The sequence below is a fragment of the Lissotriton helveticus genome, chromosome 3_2, assembly GCF_964261635.1.
Source record: "Lissotriton helveticus chromosome 3_2, aLisHel1.1, whole genome shotgun sequence".
NCBI classification, from domain to species: Eukaryota; Metazoa; Chordata; class Amphibia; order Caudata; family Salamandridae; genus Lissotriton; species Lissotriton helveticus.
The window spans coordinates 430,756,782-430,777,888 of NC_136062.1; positions in this window are offsets into that span (position 1 = coordinate 430,756,782).

The following is a 21,107-nucleotide window of genomic DNA, read 5'->3' on the forward strand; positions in this document are numbered from 1 at the left end:
TTGGTAGTAATATTTAAATAATTGTTAATTAAATAATAGTTTTCAAATATATAAAATTTAATTGGTAAATAATTTAATTTAATTGATTAATTGCTAATTATGCTAATTTAAATAATTTATGTCATGTAGAGGGTTGTGGGTTTATAGGGGAATAGGGTGGGAAGTAATTTAATTATAATTAATAAAATATGTAAATGTATGATTTGGTAGTAAGATTTAATTAATTGTTAATTAAATAATATTTTTAATTATATAAAAATTAATTTGTAAATAATTTAATTCAATTGATTAATTGGTAATTATGTTAATTTAAATAATTTATGTCATGTAACGGGTTGTGGGTTTATAGGGGAATAGGGTGGGAAGTAATTTAATTATAATTCATTAAATATGTAAATGTATTAATTGTTAGTAATATTTAATTAATTGTTAATTAAAAAATATTTGTTGATTATTTAAAATGTCATTGGTAATTAATTTAATTTAATTGATTACTTGCTAATTATGTTAAATTACATTTTTTATTTCCTGTAGCGGGTTGTGGGTTTATAGGGGAATAGAGTGGGAAGTAATTTAATAATAAAGAATGAAATAATAATATTTATTAAAGGTATACAACGTTTACCACGCAACTTTTACAACGCACTACCATTACAACGAAACTTTTACAACGCAAATACCATAATAACGCATGTATTTACAACGAATGTTTTTACAACGCAGGTACTTTTACAACGCATACCATTACAAAGTAAGTATTTGTAAGTATATAATTATATTTAAAATGTTATAGGTTTGGGTTTTTGGGTAAAGGGGTATTTTTAGGGTTCAGGGTCAGTTTTGGGTTTTTGGGTAAAGGGGTATTTTTAGGGTTCAGGGTCAGTTTTCAGTTTTTGGGTAAAGGGTATTTTTAGGGTTCAGGGTCAGTTTTCAGTTTTTGGGTAAAGGGGTATTTTTAGGGTTCAGGGTCAGTTTTCAGTGTTTGGGTAATGGGGTATTTTTAGGGTTCAGGGTCAGTTTTCAGTTTTTGATACAGGGGTATTTTTAGGGTTCAGGGTCAGTTTTCAGTTTTTGGGTAAAGGGGTATTTTTAGGGTTCAGGTTCAGTTTTCAGTTTTTGGGTAAAGAGGTATTTTTAGGGTTCAGGGTAAGTTTTCAGTTTTTGGGTAAAGGGGTATTTTTAGGGTTCAGGGTCAGTTTGGGGTTTTTGGGTACAGGGGTACAGGGTAAAAATTACGTTTATACTTGGTGGAGTTGGAATAGTAATTTGTATGGGTTCAGTGTCCAGCACCTTCCCTGATGTTATACTTGGTGGAGTGGGAATAGTAATTAGTATGGGTTCAGTGTCCAGCACCTTCCATGAGTTTACAATTGGTGAAGTGGGAATTGTAATTTGTATGGTTTTAATGTGTAGTATGGTTTTGTGAGTTTATAATTGGTGCAGTGGAAATAAGAAAACATTTTTAATACAAATAATTATTATTGGTAGGATACTATAATAAAGTTTTAAAATTACATAGAAAAATGTTGTATTAATTATAATTATTGTTATTATAGTAGTTAAAAGATAAATACATTTTTAAATTTATTAAAATTTAAAATGCATTTTTAAATAGAATATTTCATATGTAATTAATATTCATATAGAATAATAAAGAAGGAAACATACACAGGGTTACATGGAATAAATGAAAAACAGTTTATTAACATATAAAAAATAAATTGTAAGTAGAGATGTATTTTTTATTTCTATTGAAAATTGTAAGTAAACAGTTTTTATTATCCAACAAAATATATGAAGTGCATATATATGTTTTTAACAAATAAATGATATTTAAATAATTATATGTTTATTCACATATATTGTAATTTAATTAGTTAAAGAAACAAATTGGTAATATGTACTTTTCATTTAATAACAATTATTTTATTCACATAGACATTGAATATATTGTCATAGATAAATATGTATATTTGTTTTATAACAGTAACATTTTTGTTTTTTACAAAGTAATCATATTTTTTTTACAAATTAATATTATGAATATTTAACATATTTATAATATTAATTTTTACATAGATAAACACACAAATACATTTTTATATACATACATAATGTTTAAACTAATATGAGCTATTTTTATAAACAAATTATTTGTAACAAGGTCATATATTCACATTTGTTTAACATATAGATTAATTTCAAAATGTATATATAAATAATAAAATATTATTTAAAGTAACAGATAACAGTTGAATAATTATTTGAAAGTAATGAATATTTAAGAAATAATTTTCTACAATTTAAATAATTATTTACACTTAATATAATACTCAGTGTATTTTTTTAAAGTGTTGGAATATAGAAATTAAAGAGGTTTTTGCTGTATACAGGGACTACTTTTTAACCGCGTAATGTTATTTAGGCTTATTTGGTGCTTCAACAGATCGCGGTTGGATGCTGCTTCGCGTTAGAGAGGGTAAGTTTGTTTTTCTTGTATTTTAGAAGTTAATGAAGTTAGTGTTAGTGTATGTGTGGTGTGTTTAAGTTTATGTACATAGGGTTATTAAGAGAAGATTGTGTTTTCAGTGTTAGGTAGAGTGTACGATATTTCATTTTTGCCGCGTTTTAGTTGTAGGTGTGTGACGTGAACTAATATGTTTAAATGTTAAAAGATAATATGTTTGGTGTATAAATATGTCTTTTTATATATGTATGGGTGTTTTTGTGTGGGTGGGTATGTATTTTATTTTTTCCAGGTTATCGTCGCGTTTTACTGTTTTTGAGGAGGTCCTTCTTTTTCGATCAGAGTTGTGTGACGAGTATTATATACTCTTATTTTTGCACACAAATATTTTGGTTTTCACGTTTTCCAGGAGCGTTTTTTTTTTAAATTACTATTTTCGGGTTTTCAATGATATATCGTGTGTATTACATTGGAGAGGAGTCGCTATGGATTTGCTTGTATTTTTGCATTTTTTTTTGGGCTTCCATGGATTGTATGGGTTTTTGCTATGGTGTCGTATGAATTGCTTGGAATTGGATTACGTTTGAAGGTGCAGCAGAAAGGTCAGTATTTACAAAACTTTTTATGGGTGGGGAAACTGTTTTAATTTTTGCTTTAGTTACGTTGTATGTAACATTTTGTAAATACATTATCTAAATACATTTTATATATGTTAATATTATGTATTTGATAATTTAATTGCAAATTGTTACATGTAAAAATTAAGGAATTTAAAAAAAAAATGCTTAATGTAACGTGTATAGTTATGTTATGTTTTAAAGAATAGTTTTTACAATCATTGATAGATAGTCTAGTCCTTTGCTAGTTGGATAGAGGGTAACTTGACTTTGGAGTGTGTTATACATTTTTTTCCTTTCTTTGGTGAGTTTAGGTCCGATCAAAGTTACTGATTGCTCCATTCGGAGCTCCTGGTAACTCTGTTCTTTTTGTAAGGATTGTATTAATTTGTGAAGGGTAGGTGTTCCTCGGCCTGTAGTTACTTGGAAGGCATTGTGCCATCCTTCAACTGCATTGTTTGTTTTTGCTTCCTTATTTAGTGTGCTAAGGTAGACATTCCACCAAGCTATTTGGTATATGGGTTGTCTTCTATGACCTGATCTGTGTAGCCTTCCTACCCATGTGTCTTCGAAGTAGTCAAGCATAGGGCTTAGTCTTTCTTCGTTTCTTTTATAGTAGGGGCTGTCTATTAACAAGTTATAGTGCTCAGTTACATCTGTCAGTGGAACATAGGCTAGGGCGATGAGTTTTTTTATTTGATAAGCAAAAGTGCTATCAGTGGCGTATTGGATACTCAAGGTAGATTGTTGTAGATGTCTCCAGATACATTGGTTAAAATGGTAATAGCAACCTTGTATTGCTGTGTGGGTATGTTTTAAGGATGCTGTTTATCATTGCTTTTTCAAAGTCAATGATCATTTTTTGTGGAAAATAGTTGTTAGTATGTTGCTTGACTTCAGTTAGTATTTCTTGATAGGTAGCTTGCTGTTTGTTTGGTAGAAGGGCATAAAGGAATGGAATATTAGCATTTTGGAAATGACCATGGATAGTGTATAATTGATAAAAAGGTTTGGGGCATACAGAAAAAGTACCGTCCATCATCCAAGTTTGGCATTGGGTAAGTTTAGTCATGTTGTTTGCTGTGGCAAACAGTATAATTCTTTTATCTTTACATTTGTTGTCATAGAGTATAAAATCATCTTTATTGTGAGTTACAGAGAGTTCAGGGGTATTTGCACTTCTTCAAATGTTTTTGGTGTGGGAGGAGTAGTGCATGTTGCTCTTTTTTGTCTAGCTATAGTTTTTTTAGGGATTCGATAGATGGTAATTGGCTAGAAGCATGTTAGGGAAGTACACTTAAATGGTGTTTCAGAATAGCAGTTGTTGGTTGATCAGTACTAGTACTAGTACTAGCTTCTTTAAGGGAATCTAGCATTTGTCTAATCTCTATTTCTGTTACATTGGGTGGGTGATTATGTTCCTTAGTATAAGTAACAGTAGTTTCCTGAGTTATAGCTCTACCATAACATTTGTTGGCATAATATTTCGTACACTTCCAAAAAACTTTCAATTCTTTTTGTTTCTCTTGAGTGTAGACATATCCCATGTAACAAAGAAGCATTTTACCTTTTTGTGAATAAATGAATTTAGCTCCTTCAGTCATGCTTGTATTGTAGTGCTAGGAGGTAATTAAAAGAGAATGTCATTAAATTTTTTGATAAAATAATGTTGTATTCTAATAATACAGTTTAACACATTTCTGATTTACCTGTAAATCTTTTTATGATTTCAAGTAGTTCTTTTCAGGTGTTGATGTTCTTCAAACTGTTATTTTCTGTGTATATATTTGTGTACCTGTGGAAGTTGAGAAAATGTGTACAAATATTTTATAACTATTTATGATATTTTGGTAGATGTTTTTAGCTAGTTTCTATTTAGTTACCTATCTATTAAATGTCGAAGTTACATTTAAATTATATACTCACTTATTTATATTTAACTTGTGATGTCCAGGTGTTGTCTAGGTCTTCTGTATTTTCTTTTTGTCTGTAGGATAAATAGTAAAAAAAAAACATATATTTTAGGTATTTGGCTTTTAAACATAGGTGTGAGGTTTGAGAGTTACATTTTCGATGGAAAATAATGTAGTAGTACTTACTTTATATAGGTGTAGCTGTCTTTATGTTGAAGTCAATACGTTTTCTTTCAGAAATCCTGCAGAGTTTCGTCTTCCTTTAGTTAGGAGATTTAGGCTGCATTTTTAGTTTGCTGTAATCTTGTTTATATAGTATTAGTCTAATAGTTTCTGAAGTAGGATTGGTTGTTTAAATTGATAGTCTGTTTTAATTCGTGGATTTGAATTTTTTAACCTGTTATGCTAATTGCTTTCCTTATATGGGTGACGCCAATTAACGTTTATTTAATGTGTAAGGCCTTATTTTGTATAGGTAATGTTATCTTTATATTTTTAAAGTGGAGGAATATATATAATTTGCAGTAAGAAATGTTTAGTTGTTCGAAACATTGTTTATGTATTATAAAATGTATGTTTGTATTTATTTTGTGTTATAAATGTTAGGAAAATATATAGTATGTTTTATAGCTTTTTAGAAACAATTAGTGAATAAATATGAATAGTATGACTAAATTTTAAGATAATACAGTGATTTATTCAAGGATGTAGTAATTTCGATATTTAAAAAAAACGATAAATTTGCTATCTATATTTTTGTATTCGATATTTTGTCAGTTTTTCATTTAAAGATGTGATAATCGATGTTTTAGAAATCGATAATGTTGTTAGTCGATATTGTTGTAGTCGTTGTTTTTTTTAGTCGATAATGTGGTTTCGATATTTTTGTGTTTTGTTGTTTAAGTATAGGCAATCGATAATTTTGTAGTCGATAATTTTTCATCGATATTTTGTACAGTCGATATTCGGTCTGTCGAGGTTATGACAGTGATCCATTTTGAACACAACGTAATGTTCCTTTTTCACAAGGACAAGTAGCAACTAGTATGAGCCATTTTAAAATGGAAGCCTACATTAACTAGGGCCAGTTTGTAGGTGGATAATGCACTTTCAATACATTTGTGGATTGCCTGTTGTTGTTATATGTGCAAAGCATTTCATTAAAAAACATCTTCACCACATCCAAAGCAAGAAAATGTAGAAGAAATAAAACCATTTCTCCTTCTAAACACAAGCTTTCAAGAGGTGTTATTGTTTCGCACAAACCCTTGTCTACTATTGTTAGTAGATAGTGATTTGCGTAAAACACCATGGGTGTTTTCATGGGAATGCCCTATTACTTACTGGTAATCTTCATTACTCCTGGTCTCTTGGTTCATGTCCCATTCATTACAACATGCGATAAATATATCTCACGGACAAAAGAAAAAGCAAAAAGAATGCTAGTTTCCCCTCCCCCCCACCACCACCCCCTCCAACTGGGCATACATAAGACATACTTACCCAGCATTCCTTCTAACTACCAAGGTCCAAAATGAAGGCCGGCCTTCAGGGAAGGAGGGAGGGAGGGGAGTAATGAACGGGACGAGGACTACATGACCAGGAATAATGAAGATTACTAGTAAGTAATAGGGCATTACCCCCAGGTCCCTCTGTCCTCGTCCAATTTATCAAAACATGAGAATACCCAAGCCAAGCCCCCTGTATTCATAATAATAGAAAACACAATGGACACAACCATGACAAAAGAACCCAAAGTGATTTATTGCAACAAAAACAAGGGAATCAGGAGCAAACAACCTGCAACACCCTCAATCCATAATTAGCATCCTCACACAGTAAATTCCAAAGTCTGAGATGCCGCACAAAGCTGTTAGAGGAGGCCCAAGTAGCTGCCCTGCAAATGTCAGACAGGGAAACCCCCCACAACTCAGCCCGAGGAGCTGCCACCCCCAGGTAGAGCGACGCTGCACACCCGCAGGAGGAGGAGAACCCGAAAGAGAATATGCCATCTGAATTTCTTAGTTAGTCTTCGGAAAAGTAATAAGCGTTCTCACCTCTGGAGGACGCCCCAAAAGAAACAACCCAGGAATTGGACTTCTGAAACCCCAGAGTGCACTCCAAATAGATGAGAAAGGCCTTCCTGACAAAAAGCAAGGACCACAGAAGGTCATCCTCAAATAAACTCTGTGCCACTAAGGCAGGCAAAACAACTTCCTGAGAACGATGGGATTGGGAAACCACCATGGGCACAAAGGACAATTCCAACCGCAAAACAACCGATCCTCAGTGAAGGGCAGGAAAGGTTCCCATGCCATCAGAGCACCCAATTCACCAAGATGCCTGGTTGAAGTAAAGGACACCAAAAACACAACCTTCAAAGTGACAAACTTAATGTTGATCAACCCCAATGGTTCAAAAGGAGCAGCGATCAATGCCTTCAAGTACAGAGGCAAATCCCATAAAGGGAACGGAGGCTTCACCAAAGGGCGAGACAAACAAAAACCAGTCAGGAATCAGGACACCAAATCATTCACCTCAGAAGGATTACCCCATTGGGACCTAAAGGCTTTAATTGCAGCCCACTGGACCCGCAAGGTAGACATCACTAATTTCTTCTCAAAACCATCCCAAAGAAACTGCAATACAGAAGTCAGGGAACACTCTAGAGGGGACAATAGGAGAGCCTCAGACTGATGTTGGAAAATCCCCCTGTGCTGGCCTTAGGTTTTGAGAGTAGAAGGCTAATGGGGCTGTTGAATGGCCAACGCAAATGCTGGGGGAGCCCCAAGAGTTGCAACTCCCACATCTCAACTTCCACACCGAAAATGAAAGTCTTGGGAGAGACAACAAAGGAGCAGACCTCTGGGGAGAGGGGAAGCAGAGGATCACCTAAGGACCCTTAATAGCTAGAAGCTTGAGAGTGCGAAAACCAACACATCCGAGGCCAAAAGGGAACCACCACCCTCACCTCACTGGATTCCCCCACAAGACGTGGTAAGAACCTGGGAATCAGAGCCAGAGGTGGGGAGGTATACAACAGGAGGGACGGCCAAGGAAAGGTCAAAGCATCTATACCTCAACCCCCTCCTGAGGAGAATAATCAAAAATCAGGGGCAGATGAGTATTTTACTGGGATTCAAAGAGGTCCAGGAAAGGGACCCCCAAACCTTCTACACACTTGCCTAAATACTACTGGGGTGAGAGACATCTCCTGCAAGGGTGTAAAGAACCAACTTAGAGCATCTGCCTCCCCATTGTGGCTGAATGTGAACAGCCACTCGAGACTAAAGATGTCCGTATGCCCAGCAGAACAGTGGAAGTGCCACAGAATGAAGGACTGAGAACGAACCCCCATCCTGATGGTTCAGATACTGAGGAAACCCCATGGTCGCCCATACAATGGCTATCAGCTCCCTTTAATTGGACCTCTACAACTCCTGCACAGACCAACAAGCCTGGGAGGGACTGTCCTCCAATGTCTCACCCCAAACGAAAGCACTGGCATCCATGGTAGAGACCACAAAAGGATCAGACTATAAATATTGGAAATATTGTCCAGGACTGCCCACCAGCACATACCCAGAATGAGGGCTGGAGTCACTGGAACCAACCGGTCGAGCTCCAGAGAAACCGGATTCAAATGTGCAAACAGTTGCATCCACAGACGCCTGAGAGGGAAGTGGGCCCAGGGCACAGTGAATCCTGCCACTGCCATGAGACCCAGAAGGTGCAGCCACTGATGAGCCTGAAAAAGCAGTGTGCCTCATCATCCTCACAGCCTCAAGACCCGTGCCCTGGGAGCTGACAAGAATACCTGATACAGGTTGGTCCGAAATCTGGTCCCATTAATTGCCATGTCCTGCATGGGAATCAGGCACTTTGTAAGGTTCAGCAGGAACCAATGATCTGACAAGACTGAACACACCACTGGCAGATTGAGAAGCAGCTTCTCCCAAGATGGGGCATGGAGCAGCCAACCATCCAGATAATGACAGATGTGGAGTCTCTGAAGATGCAATAAAGCCTGCAATGGGGCTACCACATTGGTGAAAATCCCTGCGGCAGATCAAAGACCAAAGGGCAGGACACAAAACTGATTATCAATGCTGAAACAAAGATACTGCTGGTAGAGGGGATGGATTGGAATGAGATAGTATGCAACCTGCAGTTCCAGAGTGCACATCACATGATTCCGTAACACTAACGGGATCAGTTGATGGAGAGTATGCATCTTGAAGGGAAGGTGGATGCCAAATTTGTTCTGTGCCTTCGAGTCCAACACCAGTCGAAAGCACCCTGTAGACTTCCCACCAGGAAGATAATTGAGTAAAAGCTCCGGCCCCTCTCCCGAGTCAGGATTCCCTGAATGGCACCCTTCTGTGGCAGTGAGCAATTCCTCTCTGACAACGCAGTCCTCTTCCCTCGAGAGGAGCTCCAAGAAGATGGACGAACACAAGAACCTGAAGGAGGCATCACAAACTATCCTGTAGCCTTGCCTTACAATGCGCAACACCGAAGAGTCTAAAGAAGATTTATCCTAGGCTGGAAGAAAATGCTGAATCTGTGCGCTGACCACAAATTCCTGCACCCCCATGTAGTCAGGAGTGAGGCTTCGGCAGAGGGGACTTGGCTTTCCCATCCCTACCTCTGACAGAATACAATCTGCCCTGACAACAAGAATACAGCCTCCAAGATGTGTGATGGAAGGATGATTTGGACTTTGAACATCCCTTATCGGAAGTGACTTGCTTCAGAGAAGAGGAGTGTTTCTTCTCTTTGAAAAGCTTGTGCAGCTTAATCTCCAACTCCTCACCAAACAGCATATTCCCCAAGTTGGGCAATCTCAATGCAGACGCCATTTGTGTAGAATCCGTTTTCCAGTCCTTCAAGACCAAATTATGGCAAGCCGCCACACAGGCCCTACCGGACAATGCAGGTCACGTCATAAGAGACATACGACAGAAATTTAACCTAGTGCTCGATATGATCCAGTAGACCAGAACTGTCAGAAGTGTCATCCAGTAATCTATAAAGGGCTTTGCCATCCAAAATCAGGGATTGAGCTACATAAGTCCCATGTATGCCAGTTCCTAGGGCCAAATAAGAGCCTGAGTACCCTTTCCGCAGAGTACCATCCACTTTTTTGTCCACAGCATCCTGGATCACAGCTTCCTCAGCCATAGAAGTTCAAACCATGAGACTGGCCACAAAACAATTGATTGAAATAGAATCAGGTAAATATTTAGGCGTGTCTTGAAGAGGGTACAACTTAGGCATACACCAGATAAGCATAGTCTTATCTGGAACCCTCCATTTCTTCTTCGACATCTCATGGATGGAGGGGTGCACCTGAACATCCACAGTGGCTGCACATTGAAAATGACGCAGTAGCGACCCAGCAGAAGTGCCCAGGACCTCCTCCTCTGGGAAGCGCATATTGGACTTGACATGTCTCAACAGGTCTGGCAACATGTCTCTGTCAACATATTTCCCTTTGTTCTTCTCCGCACCCAGCCTCTGCTCCTCTGAATCAGGGGAATGTGAAAGTGAAACAGGGACCAAGTCCTTGAGCTTCCCACTGCCCATTTCCAGCAAGGTCTCACTGATCTGATGCTTCAGCATGGCGTCATCACCTGCCCTCCTATGTTTAGAGCTTGACAGGGAAAGAGAAGTAGGAGAGGAAATCGAGTCAGAAGAGGAAGACTCCTTAACATGCCTCGTCTCCGTGGCATATTTCCCAATGATCCAGAGCAGTGCTGCCCAGAAACGGCACAGAACACACTTGCCTCAGAAGAACAGCCACAAGTAACCCACAACAGGAAGGGGTAACATTCCCTAGCAAGCAAAATCAGGCATCAGGAACCAATCCTATGATCCCATGCCGACTCACACTGCCCCAAGCGCATCCTCCACCCAACGCATCGTCAGTGTCCAAATGGAAGGCGGGCAGAACAACCTGGAAGCGGCCATCACCATGCGCTCTCGGCCTGTCCTCTTCGTAGCAGCAGCCCACCCAAAAATTCTGAAGAATGTCTTCCATCCTGAAAGCATAACGGGAGACATGCATCCTCGTGCCCCCAGCTTCTGCAGACAACACAGCCTCCTGCTGGACCATCCCCCAGGAAGACGTGTGCATCCAGGGCCAGACTGGGAACCAAAACCAGCCCTGGCAAAGTAACCCTGGCAAAGTACTCGACTGCCCCCCCCCCCGGGGGGGGTGTTGGGGTGCAGCTGAGCTGTTTGCCAGGGCCGGTTTCAGACGATATTGTTACAGGGCCGATATTGCAGCTATTTTGCATAAACGCCACATTAACAAAAACGGCTCCCAGGGGCCCAAAACCGGCTCCCCCCCTGGCGCCCCACCAGGGAAGTGCCCGGTGCCTACTACGGCCAGTCCGAGCCTGCCTGTGGCTCCAGTCATGCCCGGCAGGCCGTGAGACACCACCAACACTGCCTCAGAAAGCCCAGCAGACCCACGGGCAAACCAAGAAGGACACGGGTAAACACCACCCCTGCCAAGCAGGAGAAGCTTCCAGCAAATCCTCGTCCCATTCTGTAATCTGACAGAAAATACAACAGAATGAATGTTGGTTAACTACATCTTGTGTACTCCCGTAGGTGAGGGAGGAAGGGGAGGGAACCCAGCGTTCCTTTGTTCTTTTTTCTGTCCGTGAGATATACTTATCTGCTGTTGTAATGAATGTGATAAGGACAGACGGACCTGCGAAGCCCCTTTGGTGCAAAGTGACGCAAAGCAGTACTTTGCTATTGCTCTGCATTACTTTCAGGTAACTTTCCAGCACACAAGTTTTGCACTGCAAAGTAAATACATTTTGGCAGGTTTGCATCATTTTTGGGATTGTGACGCAAATGCAATCTTATCACCTCCACGTAATGTTGATTTCTTTCTGCTGCCATTTCTCCTTCCTGTGGTCTTACTCTCATGGCGGCGGGCATGAAAAGAGAGCTCGGATGCGACCGTGCAGAGGAACTTGCGATAAAATTGCCCCTGCTGTGCCTTTTTTGTTTAATAATTTCGCATATAGAGAAGATTGTTTGTACTTTTGCTAGTGTTAGAAAATGAAATTGTTTCAGCAAAGCTGGAACATAATTATTTTAGTGGTATGCCAGTGAGCATGTAATGGTTATTAGGGCTGGGAGATTTCAGTTAATGCCGGGTTGTAAACGAATGTATTCCAGAATCCTCCCTCAGCTGTCTTACAAGTTTCATTTGCAATTACCAACAGCCCCCTTGACAATGAGTGTCGCGTTCCCGCGCTGGCACTGGAAGCTCACAGCACTTAGCCCCCAGGTGCGAGCAAGTTTGGTGCTGCAGTAAATCCTGATTACAAAACTCTACTGCTGCTGAGTTTGTTTACTCTGCTATCCCTCAGGTACATATGTTGTACGTAAAAGAATGACCAAGGGGCATATGTAGGTAATTTCCATTTTGCGATTCTCAAATAGCGATTTTTAAGGGATCGCTATTTGAGAATTGCAAAATGGAATGTAGGTAATAAATCACATTTTTTTTGCGAATCTCTAACATTCCTTAATTGCGATTAGAAAATTGCGAATCGCAATTAAGGAATGAGTGTCCCATTTTCTATGAGAAATCGCAATTTGAGAATCGCAATTCCAAGGGTGCCAAGGACACCTGTTGCACCCCTGGAATGTGCCTGTAAGTACATGTGGCGCACATACATGCCCTAAGGACATGTCTGTGCGCCACATGGCACTTTGAATTTAAAAAAAAATGCATTTTGACAGGAAATCGCAATATACCATCTACTTGAAGTAGGTGGTATTTTGCGATTCCTTTAGCCAAAATCGAATTTTTAAAGGCATCCCTATATAGCATTTAAGGAATCACAAAATTGTATTCCTTAAATGCTTGAGCAAAATAAGGAATCACAATTTTTACGATTCCTTATTTTGCTAAGTGGCACCTACATACCAAATCGCCGTTTGCGATTCGCAAATGCCGGAATTCTGCGAATTCTGGTGTTTGCGAATCGCAAACGCCGTCCTACATATGCCCCCGAGTTAGGATATTTCTGTGATCTGTGAAGCAATCCCTTCCATGGATTTTATAATGCATATCGATTTGGAATTCATGCAAGGTCTTACTGAACCCCACAAATAAGACCTACTGTTTACATAGCGCTTCATACCACACACTTCTGCTATTTCTTAGTGTTGTTAATAATTAGTGTTGCTATTATCCAATGTATGCATACTTATTTACCCACCCAAGAATTACAGAAAGCAAAGCAGCCTATCCAGGATTGCGCCATGCATCTGTGGTGCACATTTTGCCCACTGAGCCATGTTGCGGGCTTTATCTTTGTGGAGCAACCATAAGTATCAACCACTGACCTCAACAATTAGACCTGTGCGAAGACAGTGACCACACCAATACACCATCACTTCCCCGAAGAGCTCTCCTTTTGGCTTTAGCCATATTACCCTTAATTATAGGAGTAGGCTGACTTGATGCACAATAGCTGTAGTTTCAACAGTGACAGGGAATGTGCAGATCAGAGGATAATGATTTAATATGACCATACTTGGGTTGAGTAAGCAACTCCAGTGATGAAAGACCCAGGATTCCCCTTTTGGAGAAGGTCCTTGTGCATCCCAGGAAAGTTTATCATCTGGATCCCCATGACGGACAACAGGCTGGGGGTTACCTTTAAGAGTTTGCGGATGGGACAGTGGCACGCATGGCTGCCTCCAGTTCAGAGCTGATAGGAACCACTAGAATGACAACACAATGCTGTGTATCCCTCCTTGCCCTGTGGGAAGTGTCCGTCAAGAATGACGTTTCAATTCCAGCATAGCAGAACATTGGCAGGACATGGCTAAGGAAGACAATTCAGAATCCAATTGGCCTGACCATCAATTTGAGCCAGATGGTCGAACTTTGTCAGAGAAAAGACTCACCACCCTCAGCCAAGTTCTTAATGAGGTCTCTAATGAAAGGTGGTTCATCTTCCTTTATTGTTGTGCCGGAATTCTGTGACACCACTCAACAGGATCTCAAATCGCTTGATATATCACCCTCCGCTGGATTGTGTTTTATTTATTAAGAGATTTTCAGTGCTAACAGCTCCTTCCTTGCAGTGTCGGCCTTTCTCCAGTTTTAGTCACTGCCTATACCAGTTATGAATCACTGCATCCTCAAGATTCCAATAAAAAAATTAGTAAAAGCCCCCCTTTCATGGTAAGGTTAGCGTGAAAGGGCCGTACAGTGGGTGTTGCGGTTGGCTTTCCATCGCAAGACCCATTTATTTATTTTGATGCTGCCCTCTATGTACAAGGACGCGTAAATAGAAGGCAGTGCCAAAATAAAGACCAGGTAAAAACTGCCCTTAAGATGGCAAAATGAGGAGAAATGCATTATTTCTTCTTGTTTTTTGTTTTTTCCATGTGTGCTGCCTTTGCAGCACACATGGAAAGAGCATAATGCCATTGTTTGTTCATGTACAGAAAAGTGTGCCTCCCTGTGCATAAACAAACTTTTTAAAAAAAATGCAATTTTGTCACTTTCATGTGTGCTGTATGAAGCAGCTCACATGAAAGTGATAGAACGGCATTTCTAGGATTGTTTAAGTACAGGAAGGGACACCTTCCTACACATAAGCAATTCTCCCCTGCAGGCAGACACAAGGGTGCCTGCGTTGGTGCTAAGTTGCTAAACTTAGTGACTTCCCAGGGGGAAATGCAAGCCTGCACCACATTCTTGTAAATATGGTGCAGCCTTGCGTTTCAGAAGTGGAGGAGGGAGGCATTAAGCCAGGAAGGTTAACAACACGCTCCGCCACTTTCTGGTACATATCCTCCTTTGTTTTTAAAAACTAGAGCATTTGTAGCCATTTTCCTATTTGTTTCTGACCGAAAATGTTGCTGGAGTTACATTTTATCCAACACAGTGTTGCTAATTTACTTATTCTGTGTGTTTAACGGGAATACAAACAGGATATTAAACACAGCTGGATGCCTGCTGCATTGGGTATTAATGTCACAGTGTTGCATTGTTTCTATAATAAATTTGAAAGTGTTACAGTAGGTCCCTGGGTGCCAAAAGTAACCTCTTTGAAGTTGAAGTGGAGTTCTTACCAGTGCCTCTAGGACCCCTCACTATGCACAAATCATGGCCCACAGTGGTTGTAGCGTGACACTTCAGAAATCCTAGAGGCAAAGATCTCTCTTGTTTGACTTGCATTTGCATATCTGTTTCTGCAAGATATCACAGATCTTTTTTTATATGAAATAATGCTTCTGAGGAAGAAATATTCCACATCTGAGTTTACAAGACGGTCTGGATTTTAATGCACTTCAAGGCCAACGTTAAATGTGTGCCTTTCCCGTACTGATTTCTATGGCCTCTTGTGGTGTGCATTCACATCCATCAAGACACCCATCCAGTCATCACTATCAAAAACTGGTCAATCAGGCTGGACGCCTTTTCAGAGGGTCACGACCAATTCACATAAGTTGTTGTCCCTTGCTGCATTCCATTTCACCATCACAGTGTCCGAGGGTAGAGGAAGACAGCATATTAATCAAGTATTTCTGGGAAGTATGAAATGAAATGAAATTAATTTGTTGTATAGCGCACTTATACCCTGAGGTGTCTTGGCGCCGTACGCATACCGCTGTGGAACCCTTCCTGGCTTTTCCCTGTGAAATGCCCACTCTTGGGTACCCCCAAGGTGAAGCCAGGCATCCCAGCGCTGTTGGGGCTGTTGTGGAGATTAAGCAAGCTATTGCCCAGAGTTGCAGAGTGGGACCCATGATTAGAATAGGCACCGATGCAAGAATTATCAGGTCCGAGGAAATTGAGCCCAAGACCCGCCGAGGCGGGAATTGAACCCTGGTCCCAGGCCAGACCATCTGCATCATGGTCTGCCACTCTAACCATTGAGCCACATTTCTCCACGTATTCCTTAATGATTGGTGGGTCTACTGAACCTCCTACCGCATTGGTGGGCACCAGCGTGGCTTCTTCTTGCAGAGCGGGCAAGAGAGAGAGAGAGAGCCCTCATAGGTCAATTAAAGTATTTTTTCTGGGCATTGCTGACAAAGGTGGCCTGTAGGAGCGTCCAGTGCAGGTAAGAGTGGTGGGGCTGTGGAGCCAGGTTGAGGGGTATTCGACAGAGGACCACGAGAGAAAATTCAATAGATTATTAATTTCCCCTTGTAGTTGTCAGTTGAAATTACCCCCATCCAGCCCCACCACTCTTACCTGCAAGGCCGCTGCTGGTGGCGGGTGAAAAGGACCAGCACGTAGATTTACTGCCAGAAGAACAACAGGAGTGTCATTTCGGTTAAAGGTTTTGCCTGTCTAGGAAAACTACCAGACTATTTAACGAGTGCTTGGAACACGTCTCTGGTTAATGTGACTAACACACATACAAACACACCACCACACCACCTCCCCCCAACCACTCCCATTGTCATGACAAAGACACTCCAACACGACAACAACACATCTTTAGAGTGCCCTGGCTTTTATCAACCTTGCAGAACTCTATATACAGGTCTTGTATAATTTTGGAGAATTGGTGAGGAGAAGGGTTATGATGTCAAGGATATCAATTGTTTTGCCTGGAGTGCATCATTCTTTTACTATGAGACAGCGCACTCTATTCGGCTATGGGTATCATTAGAACCAAGGCCAGTGCTCCAGCAATGGCAAAAATATGGCCTCTTTTACTGGTTCCTCACTCAACATGGCTGCATTTTAGTTCATCTGTCTTCAGAGTTCAGTATATAGGCCAACAATGAGTCCCCTCCAGTGACCTCATAAGCTTAGTTCAGAAATTTTGGTTTATGTTAAGTTTTCCCACAGGTCAGATCTTCCTTCTGAAAGGAAATTATAAGGCACCATTTCAGCTTGACAGATCATGTCTGTGTCCATGAGGGCAAAGTTTCGACCCTTAGGAGTCAGGGAAGAGAAAAACATCTACAGATTATGCTGTTAGAAATGCATTTCAGTTGACTGTTAGATGATTTTGAGAAGCTCCCTTGTTGCGTGTTGTTGTGCATTCGGCTGCACTCTGAATAAACCATGCTGGGGTTCATGCTTATTAAAGCTTTCTTGGCCACTCAGAGCTTGCTACAAGTAGGAGTCAGCTGAGCCCGTGAAACAAGATGGCCTCTCCCGCGTTTTGCCTGCATAATTGACAATTATATAAGGTTAGTAATTTGCCAAAAGTCTGTCAACTCCACTTACCTTGATATTTGTACCCAGCACTTCACCTGGATAACTTAATACTGGTGATTCTATGTGAATGCAGCCTGCCAAACCACACATTGTTTATTGCACTGAACGTTCCTGTCAGGAGAGGCAGAACAGATTCTAGGAAAAGGAGCGGCTTGGACTGGACTCCTCATACAACTGGTTCAAGCATCTTTAGCTACATTGATTGTAGTTTAGGGTCACCCCAAACATTTTGTCTTCCTCCACTTTTTCTGACCTTCTTTTTGTTGGCTTTAAGACTCTGGGTAGTTTACCACTTCTGACCAGTGCTGAAGTGATTGTGCTCTCCCCACTAAAATGTTAACATTGACTCATACCCAAATAGCATATTTAATTTACTTATTATTAGTCTCTAGTAAAGTGCATGTGCTCTCCCCTCTAAACATGGTATAATTGGTTTACAACTATTTAGCATATTTGATTTACTAGTAAGTCCCTGTTAGTCAAATGTTATTAGTGGGCCTGCAGCACTGATTGTGCTACCCACATAAGTATTAATTCAGACCTATCTCATGCCTGCCACTGTACAGTGTGTACAGTTCACCGCCACATCATCTTGGCATTTAAAACTACCTGCCAAACTTGAAGCATCCCCTTTGTTTTACAAATTTTTATTTTCATTTTATTGATCAATAGAGCAGGATATACACATGTCAGCCAGGAATTTGCATATAATGTGTCCAACATATACAATAAAAGTAACCAGGCTATAGCTTTCATACACTCTCCCCATGCTGCACTAGTTTATCTTCCCCTTGTGTATGTGCATGTGCCGGCAGGGCCTGAGTCAGCTCTGCTCAGGCTGTCAGGACCTCCTGTGCTTTGGCATCTCTTCTGGATCTTCTTATACGTACTTCTACCACCCCAGCCCATTCCACCACACCTGCCTTGCAGACTTCCTTTGTTGGGGCATGTGGACTTATCCAGTAGATTGCAATATGCCTTTTCACTATGATTAGGTCTAAAATGGTGTAGCGTTCACTCAGTTTCTTTTTTTTGAGTTCTCTGGTAGAAGACCCAATAGACATTTTGTAATTGTTTGTGGGATCTCCCATCCTATGGCCCTCTTTCGCTGAGCCAGTACTTCTGATCAAAAGTCCTGCACTAATGGACAGTGCCAGACCATATCTATACAGTGTGCTACCTCAACATGGCATCTAAAGACATCTTTGATCTCTAGAGAGGTATATGATATGTAGGCATCTGAGAGAGAGATTCGTCACATGTATGAAATTGTATTGTATCTGCTTAAAATGGGCACACGCCGCCACTTTTCTCCCACCTGCATGTATATTGAGCCAAACCCATGGAGACATTGGGTCCTCCTAGTGATGATGTCATGTGTTTTTAATAGAAAGTGGCTGCAATCACTTATGAGAGCACACCGCTAGTATAAATGCATTATAAGTTTGCATTCGCCCACCATCAATAAAACTCCCCTTTTTTTACACATGTCACCCCTAAAGTAAGCCCTCTGTAGCCCATAGGGCAGAGTGTTGTGTAAATGAAAGGTAGGACATGTACTGTAATGTTTTACATGTCCTGGTAGTGACAAAGAGCCACATTTGTTTTTCACTATTGTGAGTCCTATTCCTTTCATAGGCTAGCACTGGGAATTCCTTAAAACACTTTAAAGCAATAATTCCCAATTAGAAAGGAGTAGCTAAATTATGTTTAATATCTCTCGAATGGTAATGACAAATCCTCTATAATTGTAAAGTTGGATTTGACATTACTACATTAGAAATGCCACTTTTAGAAGGTGGACATTTCTCTGCTCTTCCATATGGATTTATAACCATGAGAAAAAATATGAGCAGTTCATGTAGAATGTGTTTTTGAAAAACTTATTGAAAAAAGAGACGAAAAGAATATATATATGTGTTTTTTTAATAAATAAAAAGAATAATGAGATAATGACTAATGTCACTGTTGTAGTTTGCTGACAATCCAAAGGAATATAAACAATGTTGAAAGGAAAGTATATATAGGTTGTGAGGGAAACCCTTTATATGGTATAGTTTGTTATTCCCCTCTTTTCCCTAGCCTAAAAGAATATGACAGAGGGGGTCCCACATTTCTTACTTTAACATTTCTCTGCTCTTCTCTTTGCTATGTGTGCCTGCAGCCTGTCTCCAATAAACTTCTAGGTTGGGTGACAGATACACTTTGTTCATTCTCTCTAGACAGCCACAGATACAGTGACTGAGGACTCATCTGCATTCATTTGCATTCTGATAGCCTTCCCGGGCAGGAAGGGGGAGTGTCCCACACAAATGGCTGATTACCCCCCTCCCCCACAGATAGCCTGGCAGACAGGATTGGGATGATGGGGGACCTGTGCACTTCAAGAAGCTTCTTTGATGTCACCCCCCACTTCAAAGGCACATTCAGGTATCAGTACTGACTCTGACTCTGACCCTACCAAGACAGACATTACTAGACTTGTAACTGATGCTCTGCCAGAAGAACCGTTGTGCTGGTTAAAGCACTCAACTAAACCACTGATCTGGAAGGCCTGCTTTTCTCTATGTTGCCCTGCTGCTCTCTGAAGGAGAACTGGATTCTGCCATCCCTCCGAGTAATTGCCAAGTGTTTGCTGGCATACATCCTGTTTTCTGTAGTCTTAGGAACACAAAAGACTTCTTGTAATTCTGATGGTGCTGCTGGACTCTGCCATCTGTGAGTCCTATCCTTGCCTGAGGTACACTTTCTAGCTGTGGGGCTCAGAAGCGGGTGCAGCAGCTGTTTTACTACAAAAATGATGGATTGTCACCACTGCGCCGATTGGCACAGTTGCAGTGCACTTAGATGTCGACACAGTGCCGATCTGGAGACAGCCCTGCACAGCTCGATGACAACAAGGGACCTGACTGCGAGGTTTGACAACAACAGATTGCTGATCCGAGGTCCTGACTGTGAGGCTCAGCTTCAAAGCATCGACCCAACTTTGTGAATGGGAACCGACGCAGTGCCTTCACCACGTGGAGAAGGTCTTCGCATTTTGTTCCTTGCGACCAGCAAAGGTACTTTGTTCACCATGGTCTTTGTGAGTACTGTAGATGGCCTGCTCTTTCACAAGGTCAGCTTGAATTTCGGCTTTGTCCTAATCCAATGCAACCTAATTTGACCTTTTTAGCGCTTCTTGTTTCTAAGCGCTTTACTGCATTTATTTCTTTAATGTTCAATATCCCTACTTCTATATATTGAATTATTGTAGTTTTTTTCAGAATATATTCATCTATTTCACCAAACCTGTGTGGTGTCTCTTTTTGTGGTGTATGCATGGTGTCATTGTGTGAGTGTGATGAACAGATATTTTAGATATTGCCTCTTTAGATAGGCACGGTTGCTCTGTGCCAAGCTACCAGAGTGTGAGCACAGGCTATCTTTAAGTGTGTATGTAGCTTACTCTGACTAGAGTGATGGTTCCTGCCTGTCCTGGGTGTATATGTTAGGCAACCAGGATTTCCATTTCTAGCAGGTTGCTATACTTTTATCTAATAAACTTCAGCTACAAATATTAGATAAACATTCTGATTCTTAGAGTTCATTTCTAATAGTAAAAAACAAAACGGAAAATACAAATTTACAGTTAATTAATATTTATGCTCCAAAAGACATTTTGGTCAGAGGTTCTCAAATTAGGTAATGTCGCCCTTACTGTTGGGGATGACTTTTACCTGATACATGACCCTCTGTTATACAGAGTTTCTCTGACTACATATCGCCCTCCTAAAGTGTTTAAGGCACTCAAAACCTACTTTAAAACTACCAAACTTGTTGATATTTTTTACGCTTACACCACCTAACAAAAAAGGATTTTACTTTTTTCGCTA